The sequence below is a fragment of the Pelodiscus sinensis genome, chromosome 3 (assembly GCF_049634645.1).
Source record: "Pelodiscus sinensis isolate JC-2024 chromosome 3, ASM4963464v1, whole genome shotgun sequence".
In the NCBI taxonomy this organism is placed as follows: Eukaryota; Metazoa; Chordata; order Testudines; family Trionychidae; genus Pelodiscus; species Pelodiscus sinensis.
The window spans coordinates 185,885,364-185,899,599 of NC_134713.1; the positions used below are offsets into that span (position 1 = coordinate 185,885,364).

Genomic DNA, 14,236 nt, shown 5'->3' on the forward strand with positions numbered 1-14,236 from the left:
GTGGAAGCCTGAGGCATGTAGTTAGAGGAGAGAGGGGGTGGGTGAGGTTTCTCCACATGGCTCCGCTCTGGGTATGGGAGGCTTTGAGAGAGGCTTCTCATGCTGCTCTTGCCCCCCAGCAAAATTTCTCAGCTCTTACTGGCCAGAAACTAGTCAAAAGGAACCGAGAGATTTTGCTGGGGGGAGGGCAGCATGCGAAGACTCTCTCCTCCCTCCCCAGTCATCCAGAGCAGAGAGCAGCTGGCTGTTTAATGCATGAACTGTTCTCTAAGGGTTTTAGCATGGCGGCTGCAGGCCCGATGCCGTGGCTTGGTGGGCCAGATGTGGCCCATTGGCAGCCTCTTGCCTACTCATGCTTTAACCATTAGACATGAAGGATAAACTAATTCCACTCCATATATGCAAATATTTCTCATTTTCCTGCAGCACTTAAATTTAGCAATGTTTACAGATTCAGCTCAAGGAGTCTTATCTTCCCCTGTGTGGAGAACTGGAGTAGATCCACAATCTTATCAGTTTGATCCTGTACTTTCCTGGATCTTTGGAGTAAGCATGTTAAATTGCGGTTATCTGGCTAATCATGAAGTTGATACAATTTGTATCAACTATGCAATTAGTCCAGAAGGGGCTGCACTGAAGAGCTGCAATGGAGGTAGCTTCCAGAGCCAATTGGAGCCAGAACTGAGCAACCCCGGCTTATGCCAGCTCTGGAAGCCACTCGCACTGTGGCTTTACATTTAAAATGTAGTAAGAGCCCGATGGCTCTTACTATATTTAAAACACAGCGCTGTAGCATCCTGGACCAGCGCAAGCTGGGATTGCTCAGTCCCAGCTCATGCTGAGTCCAGCAGACCGTTTGGGTCAGCCAGGGTTTAGGGGATGCTGCTGGAGCAGTGTCCGCCCACAGTGAGACTTGGCCCACTGTGGGCAGAGGCTGCTTTACAGCAGCCTCCCTTCTCCCCACATGTCTCTTATAGAGGCAGCGGGGAGGGGCGGAGGAGGTGGTACTATTAAGATGGTACTGGGGGTACCAGCTTTTAAGCCAGCTCCTCCTCAGCACAGGCTCCTGTTTCCCCTCCGCCGACCTTGCTACCTCTCATACAGAGATAGCGGAGGGAGGAGGGGGGGAAAACGAGTAGTCAAGTACTCCACTCAACTACCCAATAAGCTTATACTTATCAGGAAGTCAAGTAGTTGACTATTTGCTAAACATTCCTAATTTGGAGAGCTTTAACTGCTGTCTTTAGAAGCTCCTAGGAGCTTCTGAGAGATGACTGCCTCATCTGGGAAAAATGAGGATGTGGCCTGTGGAGATGGGAGTTCAACTATGGGTGCTATCTTCTCAGGTTCTTCCTCTTAGCATTGAAGAGGTCTTGAACAGAGGTTGTGGTGGCACAGTCATCCCTAGATGCTGTTGCTGAAGTAGACATTCTCTTGCATTACTCAATCCTACTCTGGAAGTACCAGAGACTCCACCGTTTTATTTAAAAAACAAAACAAAAAAAACCACAAACTGGCTGATATGGTTCTAGTGGCTAGGGTGTAAAAAATTAGTGTTCTTCTTCTAATGACAGAATGTCCCAATACTTAGCTCTAGAGGAAGGTCTCAGACCCACATATGATGATGACGACATGGCCATTTTTAGGAGAGCATATGTCTGAGGCTCTATCATCATCAGGGACTTTCAATGAGGCTGAAGAGAAAGCACAGTCTAGCTCCACTGTCAAAGCCAGGTCCTTCAGAAAAGAGAATAGGGCTATGGGGATCATTAGCCCCAAAAAAATTTGACGTCTTGATGTGGACACAGCTGCCAGTGTTGACAAGAGAGGTGATTCTGACTCCAGAACAATCAGGAGGTCATTCTTTGCTATAAATCTCTGGGGTCACAAGTGGCTCATTTCTGATTTCTCCATCAGTGCCAGTTCAGGATTCCATGCAAAAGTACAGTGCAGAAGGCAGTAATACGAGAGTACATTGTCGAAGTGCTGATGTTGATGCTACAGTATGAGCTGCTATAGGTGCTGAGCTCCTTGCCAAAGATGGAGGCTTTGATAGTTCCACCTTTCCTCAGTCCTGCCAGTCATGCTTCAATGCCCAGATGAAACTGAGCCTCAATGGTAACTACTCAGAGTCATGAAGTCGCAGACTGAGCTGTATCAAGGGGAGTCCTGCTCAAGCTCTTAGTGTCAAATATGTTTCCCTGGCTTACCACTTCCTTAGACTTTACTAATTTACTGGTGAGTCTCAGCTCCCAGGCTCTTAAGCTTTGAGAAGCGACACATGAGGGTGGGGTAGAATATATGTCAAAGATCTGTTCATTAAGATCTGTAGGCAGAATTCCTTATCCTCTCTCATACATGAATTAGAGGACTTGCAAACTGAACATTTTCCAGTGATACAAAATTTCACATGAAGGATCAACTAATTCTACTCATATACACAAATATTTCCCAAATTCCCATTTTCCTGCAGCACTTAAAGTAATTTAGCAATGTTTACAGATTCAGCTAAAGGAGTCTTATCTTGCCTTGGGTGGAGAACTGGAGAGTGCATTCTCCCTTCCCCATCCTGACTCACTTTTATCAGGCTGGGGGCAGAGGGCTGTGATGGAGGGGAAAGGGATGTAGACTGATCTTGGGCTAAAGGATTTGGAGTGTGGGAGGGGTTCTGAGCTGAGCCTGGGGCAGAGAGCTGAAGTGCAGGAGGGGGTTCAAGGTGCAGGCTCTGGGAGGGAGTTGGGTTCAGGAGGACTCAGTGATAGGGCAGGGATTTGGGATATAGGAGAGTTCAGGACTGGGGTTGGGGTTCAGAATGCAGGCTCCAACTGGGTCCTGCTTACCACAGATGGCTTCTGGGTGATGGTGCAGGGGGCTTACCCTTACTCTGGCCCTGCAAAGCAGCCAGCAAACTCTCGTCATCCTCCACTATGTGGAGATGGGGTACAGGGTGGGGGGAAGAGCACCCTGACATCAGCACTCCCTCCCTCTTCCTCCTGTGCCCTGCACAGCAAGCAAGAAGCTCCTGGAAGTGGGAGGCAGCTCCAAGGCAGAGGGGCAGGAGCAACACGGCAGCGCTGAGAGGGATAGATTAAGTGCTGGCACTTGGTGGTCTCCCGGCCAAACCTGTCAGGATCACCTGTCAAAGGCTCCAAGATGTACCAATAAATTCCTATCTACTGGTTGGTGACCACTGTTCTAGACAGCAAACCTAATTCTTTCAATCTTCCCTCATAGGTTATGTTTTCTAGACCTTTTAATATTCTTCTTGCTCTTTTTTGGACATTCTCCAATTTCTCCACATCTTTCCTGAAATGTGGCACCCAAAAATGGAATCCAGTTGAGGCCTAATCTGTGCAGAGTAGAGCAGAAGAATTACTTCTCATGTCTTGCTTAAAACAATCCTGTTAATATATCCCAGAATCAGGTTTGCTTTTTTTGCAACAGTGTCACACTATTCACTCATATTTAGCTTGTGGTCCACTATGACCCCTAAATCTCTTTCTGCAATACTCTCTCCTGGATGGTCATTACCCATTTTGTATGTGTGAAACTGATTGCTCATTCTGAAGAGGAGTACTTTGTATTTATGCTTATTGATTTCATCCTATTTTCCTAAAAACACTTCTCCAGTTTGTCCAAATCATTTTGAAATAGGACTGTATCCTCCAAAGCTCTTGCAACCCTCCCAGCTTGATAACAGCCGCAAACCTAAGTGTACTTTCTATGCCATTATCTAAACAATTGATGAAGATATTGAACAGAACTGGTCCCAGTATTGACCTCTGCAGAACCCCCACTTGTTATGCCCTTCCAAAATGACTGAACCATTGATAACTGGTTGCATAACCATTCCTAGACAGTTATGAATCCACCTTACGGGAGCCTTGACTAGATTGTATTTCCCTAGTTTTATTAATAAGTCATGCAAGACTGTATCAAATCTAGATATACCACATCTGCTGCTTCCCCCTTATCCACAAAGCTTGTTATCCTATCTTGTACCAGTATAATTATTTTTAGTTAGAAGTATGTTGGGGTGGATAGAGTTATACAAGTATTCTCAGTCACATAAAGGAATAAGCTACTGTATACTGGCATAATTAGAATCCTGTGCAGATGCAAAATTGGTATCCACACCTATATCTGCAAAAATTAGCCACAGATCTCCACTTTATATTTGCAGATTTTCAGGGCTGTAGGTATAATGCCTTTTATGCTAGTATAACTGTCTCTACAGTGGGGGAGGGCGGGTGTACTATTTTAACAATGCCTGTACAACTAAGTGGTATAACTTGTGTGGTTTTAAAGATTCCTTCATGTTAGCATATAAGTTATCACCAATAAAAGCCCTGGGTTTTACTTCTTTGAGCAAGTGTACAGTTAAGTTTGAGTGAAACACCTACATTTCACAATATAAAACCTTAACAGATTTTCTCAACGGTAATTTAAAAAATTGGCTACTACAGTATTAAAGTAACAAAACAATTTTTTTCCAAAAAGAAAACAAATCTTTTTGATGACTGATCTGATGAAATTATTTCATCAATTCTTCCTCTGCATTAAGTAAACCAAGTACCACACCCCTCACACTCTGGGATTTTTCTCTCTCTTATTTGAATGCTAATTGTTTCTCATGAGGTTTCTAGTCAATCATTCTTTTGCACAATTCACTATAGTACATTTTAATGATCCAATTCTTTCACACAGACTGGAAAATTGTGACAGTTTATGTGCCTCTTATGCCCAAAATCCCTGATCTTCCATCCACTGAAATCAGTAGAAAAGCTCCCATGACTTAAGAGGTGCAGGATCAGGGCCCAAATCCCCAAAGAATATTTCTAGGAAACAAGAAACATTGATACCTCACATCTGTTAAGATGTATACTCTCTAATTTGAAGTCAATGCCTTGGTAAATTTTGTTCTGAAACAAGAAAAATATAGTTCCTAATATGTTCTCAAATGTCACTCTTCATTTTCCATTCTAGTTTACTGACACCGCTTTTCTTGTAGGCACACACAAATTGTGTCATGTAATCATTGAGTGACTGCAGAAAGATAAAACATAGTACATATCCCCTTACAGTACAATATGACATAAAATGCATATTGTTATGCAGACTACACTATAGCAGATTTTAATTGTATTCTTTCCAAGAAAAAAAAAAATCTCTCACTCATTTTGTGGCCAACATTCAATTAAGGTTTACAAATGTTTTTACACTGCACAAAGTATCCAATGATTCCTTTTATGCATAAAACACAAGGACCCAAATAATTTGTTAATTAAAAAGGTTTTATGAAAGGGTTCTTTTAAAGAGGTTTATAGATTGAAACAAATATTAAAACTGAGCCTGTCGGGAAAGGAGAAAAAGCAAAGATTTCTTTAAAAAAAAAATACAAAGCCAGTAGTTCAGCACTCAAGTTATTTAACAAAATACTATACATACACGGGAGAAAAAAAATTAAAAAACAGCTTTACACGCTATGGTTACAATTAACAGACTGCCCAAAATGTTAACCTAAAAACTGACAAATTTCATACTTTAAAAGGTTCAAGATACCACACAAGTTAAATTTTTTCCTTATATTGTTTCCACTATGAAAAAAAAAATCTGATGCAATTAATTGAAAATGTTAAATAACCATACCTGCATAGTTGATTAAAGAATTTTTTTTTAAAGAAAGGAAAGCCAGCAATATTACTTATTAGGTCAACCCTCAAGAAAAATTCAGTTTTCAAGAAAATTTTTGACAGTACATCTTTTGTGTTTCTCAAGTTATATATATAAAAAACAACTCCCGGCCTTAAATAGTTTGACTAAAAAGGATAAAAAATTAGTAGTCAACAGTATCAAAAGCTTAGCATACACAAGGGTTGAAATATGCAAAACAGAGGTCTAGAGTATCAAGTTCAGTCTGTCCAGATTGTGCTTTACAGTGTTATTTTAATTTGCTATCATAACGTGGAATGCGGCAGTGTTTGGGATATGATCTGCTGTGAAAGCTGAAGTAAAAACTCCCCTTTTATTTGAAGAATAATAGAAATGTAAAAAAGAAAAAACTAGCAAAAACAATATGAAATGTACTGGTGACTAAAAAAAGAGCTCTTATAGTGTGCAGCTATACAGTTAAGTATATTAGAGGATAGTGCTCTCTTATTCTTTAATCTGTAATGGAAACCTAACCTGAGGAGTTACCCACTGTTACTGTAGAGTGCTCAGCGGTCTCTGCATAACAAAACCCACCACATCTGAGTAAAACAATACTAAAGCGATACCGCAACACCGCTGTGATATTAAAAACACAGGCCTTGCAAGCTTCTTCCCCCAGGATTTCACACAATTTCAGTTACATGAGTGGGAGCGCTATAAGTTGCCTATTTTATCCACTGTCACCTAACTTTGTTCAGAAAAGGTTAGACTATTTGTCACTGACTTCATCATTGAGTCTAAACTAGCCCTACCACAAGCAGAACTGCAACAGCAGGACATAAATTTTAGTGATTTTAAGAACAATCCCCATGAAAACAAGCCCTGTAATCAGCTCTTCTAAGAAATCTTTAGACCCACTTCAAATTCTTATGGTCAACTGGCCTATTCTACAAGGGAAAGTGAAGCATGAGCATAAGTATTTGTGGAATTGGGACAAAAATGTTCACCAGGTGCATCTTACCTTTATCCCTTTGTTTTATCTTTATGCCTTTAGTTGTAGTCTTCCCACAATTAAGACTACCATTATATTTGTGCCCTATTCAACACCAAGAACACCATCAGTGCCTTTAGAACATTTCAAGTGCTACTTCTATCCTGCAAGTTAAAAAACAAAAACAAAAAACCCACCAAATCTTTTTGTTACTGCCCCTGAAAACATACAGGGACTGGCTAATAAGCAAAAGAGAAATGGAGCATAATTTGCTGGACAGAGCACTTGACAAAATATCAGGAAACCTGACCTATTCCTTGCTCTACCAATCTGCTGTGCAACCTTCAGCAAGTCACTTCACTTCTCTGTACCTCAGCTTCTCCTGAAAAACAGCTTCTCCTGAAAAACAGGGATAGCAATACTTATACTCCTTTGTAGAGCCCTTAAGATTTATGGACAAAAGGCACTGTACAACATTCTAATTATTATTAACTATATTCAGTGCATCATAAACCTACTCATCTCCATTGTTAAACTTTATCACAGGAGAAAAAAACAGGTTGGTTATGAATGATAGCACAATATGTTAAGAGAAATAAATACAAAAGTAGGATTTGCGTTACCCTAACAAAAGTGCCCCAGAACTAGTCTCAAGATTATTCCCAATTAAACAATGTTTAAACACAGGAAAACGAATGAGGAAAACATCCAAACATGTATTAAGGGAACACTACCATTTTTGAAAGTCATCAGACTTCATCTAATTTAAGAGTTACTACAAGCATCACTTCTAGTTTATTGGACCTTGTAGAGTTTTAAAGCAATGTATCTATTTTTTTTATTTATTGTGTACATTTGACAGCACTTTGGGCCTGATCCAGATCAACGTGACTATTTCCACTGTCATCAGAGGGATTTGGATCAATTCACAATCAATTTAATTGTTTTCTTTCCACACATACTCAGTTTCCTATTAGTTTTTGGGAGTTTCTCTTAATTACTGAGAAAGAAAAAAAATCTGAACTGGAAAACTTGATTGTGAAACCACAAGAATTATCTGGGACACAGGAGGAAGTGTATTCAACAGCATCCCTTTACAAAGAAATTATATATAATATTTATGCTCAAAGGATTATGGCTGTCTCAGAGAAATTCTATACTCTTTTCAAAGTGCAGCATTGAAATCGCTATTTAGAGAGCATCATAATATATGCAGTTTTGTTTAATGTACATTTTTAATTTTCCTGAATGCAATCACTTTCAGTGTGTCAAAATCAGGTAAGGAGTTTAATGTTAAATTTAAAAGCAGTGTATATAAACTAAGTGAGCCCCCAATCCATATCACTGGGCCAAACATCTGAGTTAATTATTAAACTCTAGCAACGTGGAATATTTTCTGGTGGTCAAGCTAGAAGGTTTCTTGAGTAACTTCAATCATAATTTTTTTTCCTGGGCGACTAATTAATTCTGTGCTGCACTGCCACGTTCCCAGCAAGTAACTTGACATCTCCCTAACAGAGTACAGTATGTCTCAAGAAGGTTTAGAGGACTAAACAGCCTGATCCAAGGAACATGCGCATTCTGCCAAGAACAGCTTTTTATTTTTTCTTCCTTTCACTATACACTGACGCACACTTTATATCCCTCAAGACTTCAACTAACCAGAAAGGTGTTGTAAGGATCTAGTTTGGATAAATAAGAACTCGCATCCTGCAACATGGTGATGTTTAGGGCAGTGAGACACTCCTCAATGCCACAACCAGCGAGACCCAGCGTAGGAGGGGACACAACCCTCCACACACACACACGTTTCTATGTGGTGGTGTAGACCCTTGCACAACACTCCTCGCTGCCACATGCTGGTGCCTGCGCTTTCACCCCGAAGCGTCCCGTGTGCCCCAACGCACGGGAAGCACGAAAGCCGAACTCAGACGGGCGGGTGCCAGGCTCCCTCCCGCCCCCGTCCGCAGATGTCAGGTAACTTTCCACAGCCAGGGGACGAGTTGGTCACAGCAGCATCCGCCGCGGCGGCCGCTACGGTTTCACTTCTATTAGGAGGCCGGCAGGCCCCACCTCGCCGGGGGCACGGCAGCGGCTCCCCCGCCCCAGAGCATCGCGTAGCGGCCTGACACCGCCCGGGGACACCCGCCCTCCCCCTGGCTCCTGGACGCGCTGCCCCGGCGCCGTGTAAACCGCCTCGCCCGGTACACACCTTGCCAGACAACGGCCGGGCTCCGCGGCGGCTGTTCCGGTGGCGCTTGGCGGATCCACCATTGCTTCTCCCCACGGCCTCAGCAGCCGGGCTCCATCCGGCTCGGCCCCTGCGGCAGGGCGGCGGCTCTGGCCGGCCAGCGGGTCCCCCCCCACTCACCACCGGGCGGTCTCCTCAGGCGAGCGGGGGGTGCTGGCCGCCGCGGGCGGAGGGCTGGGCAGCGGCACCGCCGCCTCTCTCCCGAGAGTCCCCGGGGGCTCGGACCCCTGCGGCGGCCGCGTCTCCTCGTTGGGCTGGGGGCGCACGGGTCTTAAGGGGCGGGGGGCGCCGGCGCCAGCCTCGCGGGCGGGTGGAGCCGCCGGCGGCACATGCTGGCGGGAAAAATTGCCCACTTGTTGCCCTCGCGCGCTGCTGACAGTCGCCTCCCTCCTCCCCTCTCCTCCCTCGCGCTGCCCTGCCGCGCGCGCGGCCCCCTCCTCCAGCCTGCCACCGAGGCAAGCGGCGCGAGCGAGCGAGCGGCCGGACAGGTATGGCTCCGGAGCCAGCAGTCTGGCCGCGCGCCGCCCGGGCAGAGGAGGGGAGGCGTGGCGTGGCGTGGCGTGGCGCGCCGCGGCCCTCTACGCCCCGCCCCCCTCCAGGCTGCCTTCTCAGCCAATGACAAGCTGCGGGCGGGGGATGCGGAGGCTCCTGAAGTCGGGCGGAGGAGGCGGGAGGGCACTTTCGGGAGGGCGCGTTCCCTCTGTGTTCGGAATCCGCGATCGGTTTTGTGTTTGACGTATGTTGTGGGCACGGAAAAGCCAGGTGGGTGGGTAGGTGGGGGAGTGCGGAGAAGGTAACGGGAGGCTCGGGCGGGAAGGCCGGGACTTTGCGTAACGCAGACCCGGCTGCAGGGGGGGTGGTTCATCCACGCCAGAGCCACGGGCCCTGCTTCGCTTGGGCACCGCTGCTTATCCTGCTACTACTGCCTGAGCAAAGCTCCCCCCCCCCCTTGTTGTGCCAACTGGAAGGGACCAAAGCAGCTGGTCTTGCAGCACTGCGTGAGCTCCCTGCCCCTGGGCTGGAGTGGCAAGGCACTGGCATGCATGGGCCACATGCACTGCACCCAGCCCCTCTAGTTCCCATCTCCATCGCAAGCCTAATGGCCTCGCCATCCCGAGAGGAGCCAGTTTGGCTGCCCCTTGCCATTTCATTGCCTTCGACTCTTGGTTGTTTTCCTTAAAGCCTCAGCTGCTGGGAGGAAGCGATGACGGAATCTCACCTCTGTCCAGCCCTGCCCCGGTGGCTAGCTCTCCTGGTTGCAGAGAAAAGCTCGGACCCACGAAATGAGGGCACCCGAAAGGCGCAGAAACCGGATACAAATAACCCGGCATTTGTTACGTTGCGTACAAAGAATCTCCTGGGTTTTAAGTGAATCTGATGATTTGGGGCTCTGACACCTGATTTTGGATCACCTGAATTTGGCAATTCAGAGGACCCACCCTGTCCCAGCACGATGGCATTGCCACACACAGGGTCCAGCATCCTTACCTCTCTGACCCTCTTTCTCAACTCAGTATGTGTGGGACCAAGCCTCAGTACAGTAGCCTTCCTACCCTCACACTCCTTGACTCCTGTCACCGCGTCATAGCATAGGGGTTTTTACATGGAGGGCCCTGCCTCTCTCTGCAACCTGCCCAACATCCCTGTCTACCTGACTCTGTAATGCACATACACGTAGGCTATGTCTACACTCGCAGCTTCTTGCGTGAGAAATATGCAAATGAGGTTAAGCGTGGAATATCACCGAGCCTCATTTGCATACCTAATGAGCTGCCATTTTTTTCAAAAGAGGCTCCTGAGCCAGAAGGAGCTGTCTACACTGCCCCTACTTGCGCAAGAAAAACCCTCTTGTGCAATGCCGTTGTTCCTGAAAATAATCGGCATAGCTGCATTGCGTAAGAGGGTTTTTCTTGCGCAAGAAGGGGCAGTGTAGACAGCTCCTTCTGGCACAAGAGCCTCTTTTGCAAAATGGCGGCTCATTAGGTATTCAAATGAGGCTCGGCAATATTCCACGCTTAGCCTCAATTGCATATTTCTCGTGCAGGAAGCTGCAAGTGTAGACATAGCCATAGAGAGAGAGAAAGATTCTTCAGGCAGACAGAAGCGAAGACAATTCTTGATCTCTTGCCATCCCTTGTTCCTCTGAATCCCAGGAAGTAGGTTAAAATATATTAGCTCTTTGGACATAAAATAAATTTCCTTCATATCCATTTCTTTACTTATGCAGCCAAAATACACCCTAGGGAACAGGGAGTGATCTGAATAGCTTGTAAACTGGGCACTAGCAAATAATATGTTTTGACAGAGCTAAATGTAAATGCATACGCTATTCTGGGAAGCCGTGACTCTGAAAAAGATGTAGCAGTCATGGCATAAAATCAGCTGTACATAAGTTCCCAGTTAATGCTTTGACCAAAAACAATCGCTGGAAGCATAAACAATGAAAGGTAAAGTGGTAGTCAAGAGAGGTGAATTTACCACTGTATTTGGCACTGGTGCAACCGCTGCTGGAATACAACATCCAGTCCTGGTGTCCACAATTCAAGAAGGATGATGATAAATGGAGAGCGTTCAGAAACAGCCAAGAGAATGAAAAAGGCATTAGAAAACATGCCTTATAGTGATAGACTGCAAGATAGGAACCTCCAGAAAGGGTGGATAGGTGGAGTGGAAGAGGAAAGGAGAGGTTCACCAGAACATGGCTGTGGTGGGAACTTTGGGGAAGGGGTGGAGCAGGGAGGGGAGTGCAGGCCAGCCACCATGGCACAGACACCTGGCAGCAGCTCAGTCATGGCCTATTATACCCACTGACTATGGTAATGTCTTTTACTGGATCAATTTCTGTTGGTGAAAAAGACAAGCTTTTGAGCTCTACAGAGCTCTTCAGGTCTGGGAAAAGGTACTCATGAGTGTCACAGTTAAATACAAGGCAAAAAGATTGTTAAGCACAAGAATAAGCAAATCACTAGTGTACTTTAACTTTTATTTCCCATGCTGATGAGACTACAAACTCTGATCAACATGCCATAATAAAAAGTGAGAAATCTTTCAGCTTGAAGCTGCTGACTTTAATAAAATACAAAAGTGTCCACCAGTAGGAAAGGCAGGTATGGCCTTACTCATTCTACTAATCTCACAAGCACGACCAATTTCAGCATGTACACACACATATATATTAGTCTTTTCATACTGGTCATCTGGAGATATATTTAGGCTACGTCTACACTGGCAGCTTCTTGCTCAAGAACTCTTTGTGGAAGAGTTCTTGTGCAAAAACTCTTCCAGAAGAGAGCGTCTACACTGGCATGTGCTTTTGCGCAAGAGCATCCATGCCAGTGTAGACACTTCTTGCGCAAGAAGCTCTGATGGCCATTTTAACCATAGGGCTTTCTTGTGCAAGAAATTCATGTTGCCTGTCTACACTGGCCTCTTGCACAAGAACAGTTGTGCAAGAGGGCTTATTCCTGAGTGGGAGCATCATAGTTCTTGTGCAAGAAGCCCTGACTTTATACAGTAGAACGTCAGTTTACTTGTGCAAGAACACACGGCCAGTGTAGACAGGCAGCAAGTTTTTGCGCAAGAGCAGCTGCTTTGGCGCAAGATCGAGCCAGTGTAAACACGGTCTTACTGCTTTCAGGAAGTGTGTATGTGGCAGCTGTTTTGCTTACACAGGGGGGAAACAGTATTTTGGGGGAAGGTTATTTTATTTTCAAGTTGCATTCTTGATCCAGCCTACAGCAGAAGCCCACATTTTTTTAAGTTAAAGCAACTTTCTCAGAATCACTAGGCAAAATTATTTTTAAAATGTTTTAATATTTTTTCAAGAAACATACATGCTTCAGTGGTCCACAAAAATAGTGAAGTACACGTGCACACCCTCTGTTGTGTGGCATTTTAGGTTACCAGAAGCTCCTTACATCAAGGCACTAAGGCAAGAATCAGCATTGGAGTACATGACTAATGATTAATTAAAAACACATTGCATGGGGATCCACAATGCACTTACAACTCCCAAATAGGCATTGTACTCCAGCTTAAAAGTTGCAACAGATTCTCTTTGGTTGTCCTGAAATTCTCATTGGGAATCTAGAGGAAGATTATATGACATATTATACATATTATAGCTCAATTGAAACATTTCAATGCGTGTTTTAGTCCTTGGACACATTTGAGTAAAATTTTTCTGATTTCTACTTCTTAATGATAGTTCCAAATGGGAGTACAATTGTAAGGCTATGCAGATGTGTACTTCTGGCTAAATGAATGTCATTGACCTTTAAATTCACTAGGAATCTGTAGAGTGAACTGAAATCAAGTATGAGTATTTGTTGTACTGTAGGTTCCATATTTATCATTGTGAATTAAGTCAGAAAAATTGGGAAGGAAAAAAACCAGACCTAAATAAAACTATTGCTACCCAACACTGATTTCCAGTAGCCTGGAGTCTCTTTATAATGCAGTGAAAATGTGATACTGTGTGTTACTTCTATCTACAGTACCTCACTTTCCTTCTCTGACTGGTATAATTACACACCAATGAGTAGAGTTTCAGAACGTCTTCTTGTCTGGGGGTCTGGTTTAATACAACCTCATTAACACACTATATAAACTCTCTTCCCAACCAAACCTCCTCATGCTTGATTCCAGGCAAGCATCTACAAGCCACCTCTTTGATCTCCATAGCCTCTGACTAGAGTCAGGGGAAATTTCTCCTATAAGCCTTGTCTAGGCTACCATTTAAAGCAGGGGCAGGAAAGTTTATGGCCCACAGGCTGGATCCGGTCCCCATCAGAAGCAACAGCATGGGGAGAGGGACAGGAAAGAGCTGATGCTCGTAGGGAGCTGGCCTCATTTCACATGTAAATGTCTGATACAGAGGCAGTAGCGTGGGAGAGGAGGCATGTGGCTCTGCGGGAGCCGGTACGCATCGGGAGCCAGCTTTTAAGCCAGCTCTCCACGTGTACTGGGTCCCAGGGAGCCGCCTGCCCCACCCCACATGTAACTGCTGGTTATGCGTTTACCAAAACCCCCTCATTTTAACATGTCTAACCACGATGGCGATTAAAAGGTGATATTTATGACTAATATAATTTAAAAATTACTATTATTGTCTCTCAGGTCAGAGAAAAAGAAAAGATCCTTATGTATGTCACAGGCAAGAGTAGTAACGAAAGTGCTCTGCAGTATCCTTTACAGTCTGAACATGGCCCCCCTTTGGCCCCAGAGGTTATGTCTACACCGCAATTAAACCCCTGCTGCTGGCCTGCGTCAGCTAACTCAGGCTCGCAGGGCTTGAGCTACTGGGCTGTAAAACTGCTGTGTAGATAGCTGGGCTTTGGCTG

General features: G+C 44.9%; 1 protein-coding gene across 1 annotated transcript in view; it reads right to left on the bottom strand.

The window, feature by feature from the left end:
* B3GNT2 (UDP-GlcNAc:betaGal beta-1,3-N-acetylglucosaminyltransferase 2) overlaps positions 1-9,342 on the bottom strand; it is a 34,528-nt gene extending 25,186 nt beyond the window's left edge. The window contains exon 1 of the mRNA XM_075925617.1: positions 8,856-9,342. The gene's annotated coding sequence lies outside the window, so the exon portion shown is untranslated. The remainder of the gene's footprint in view (positions 1-8,855) is intronic.
* Positions 9,343-14,236: the final 4,894 nt, after the last annotated feature.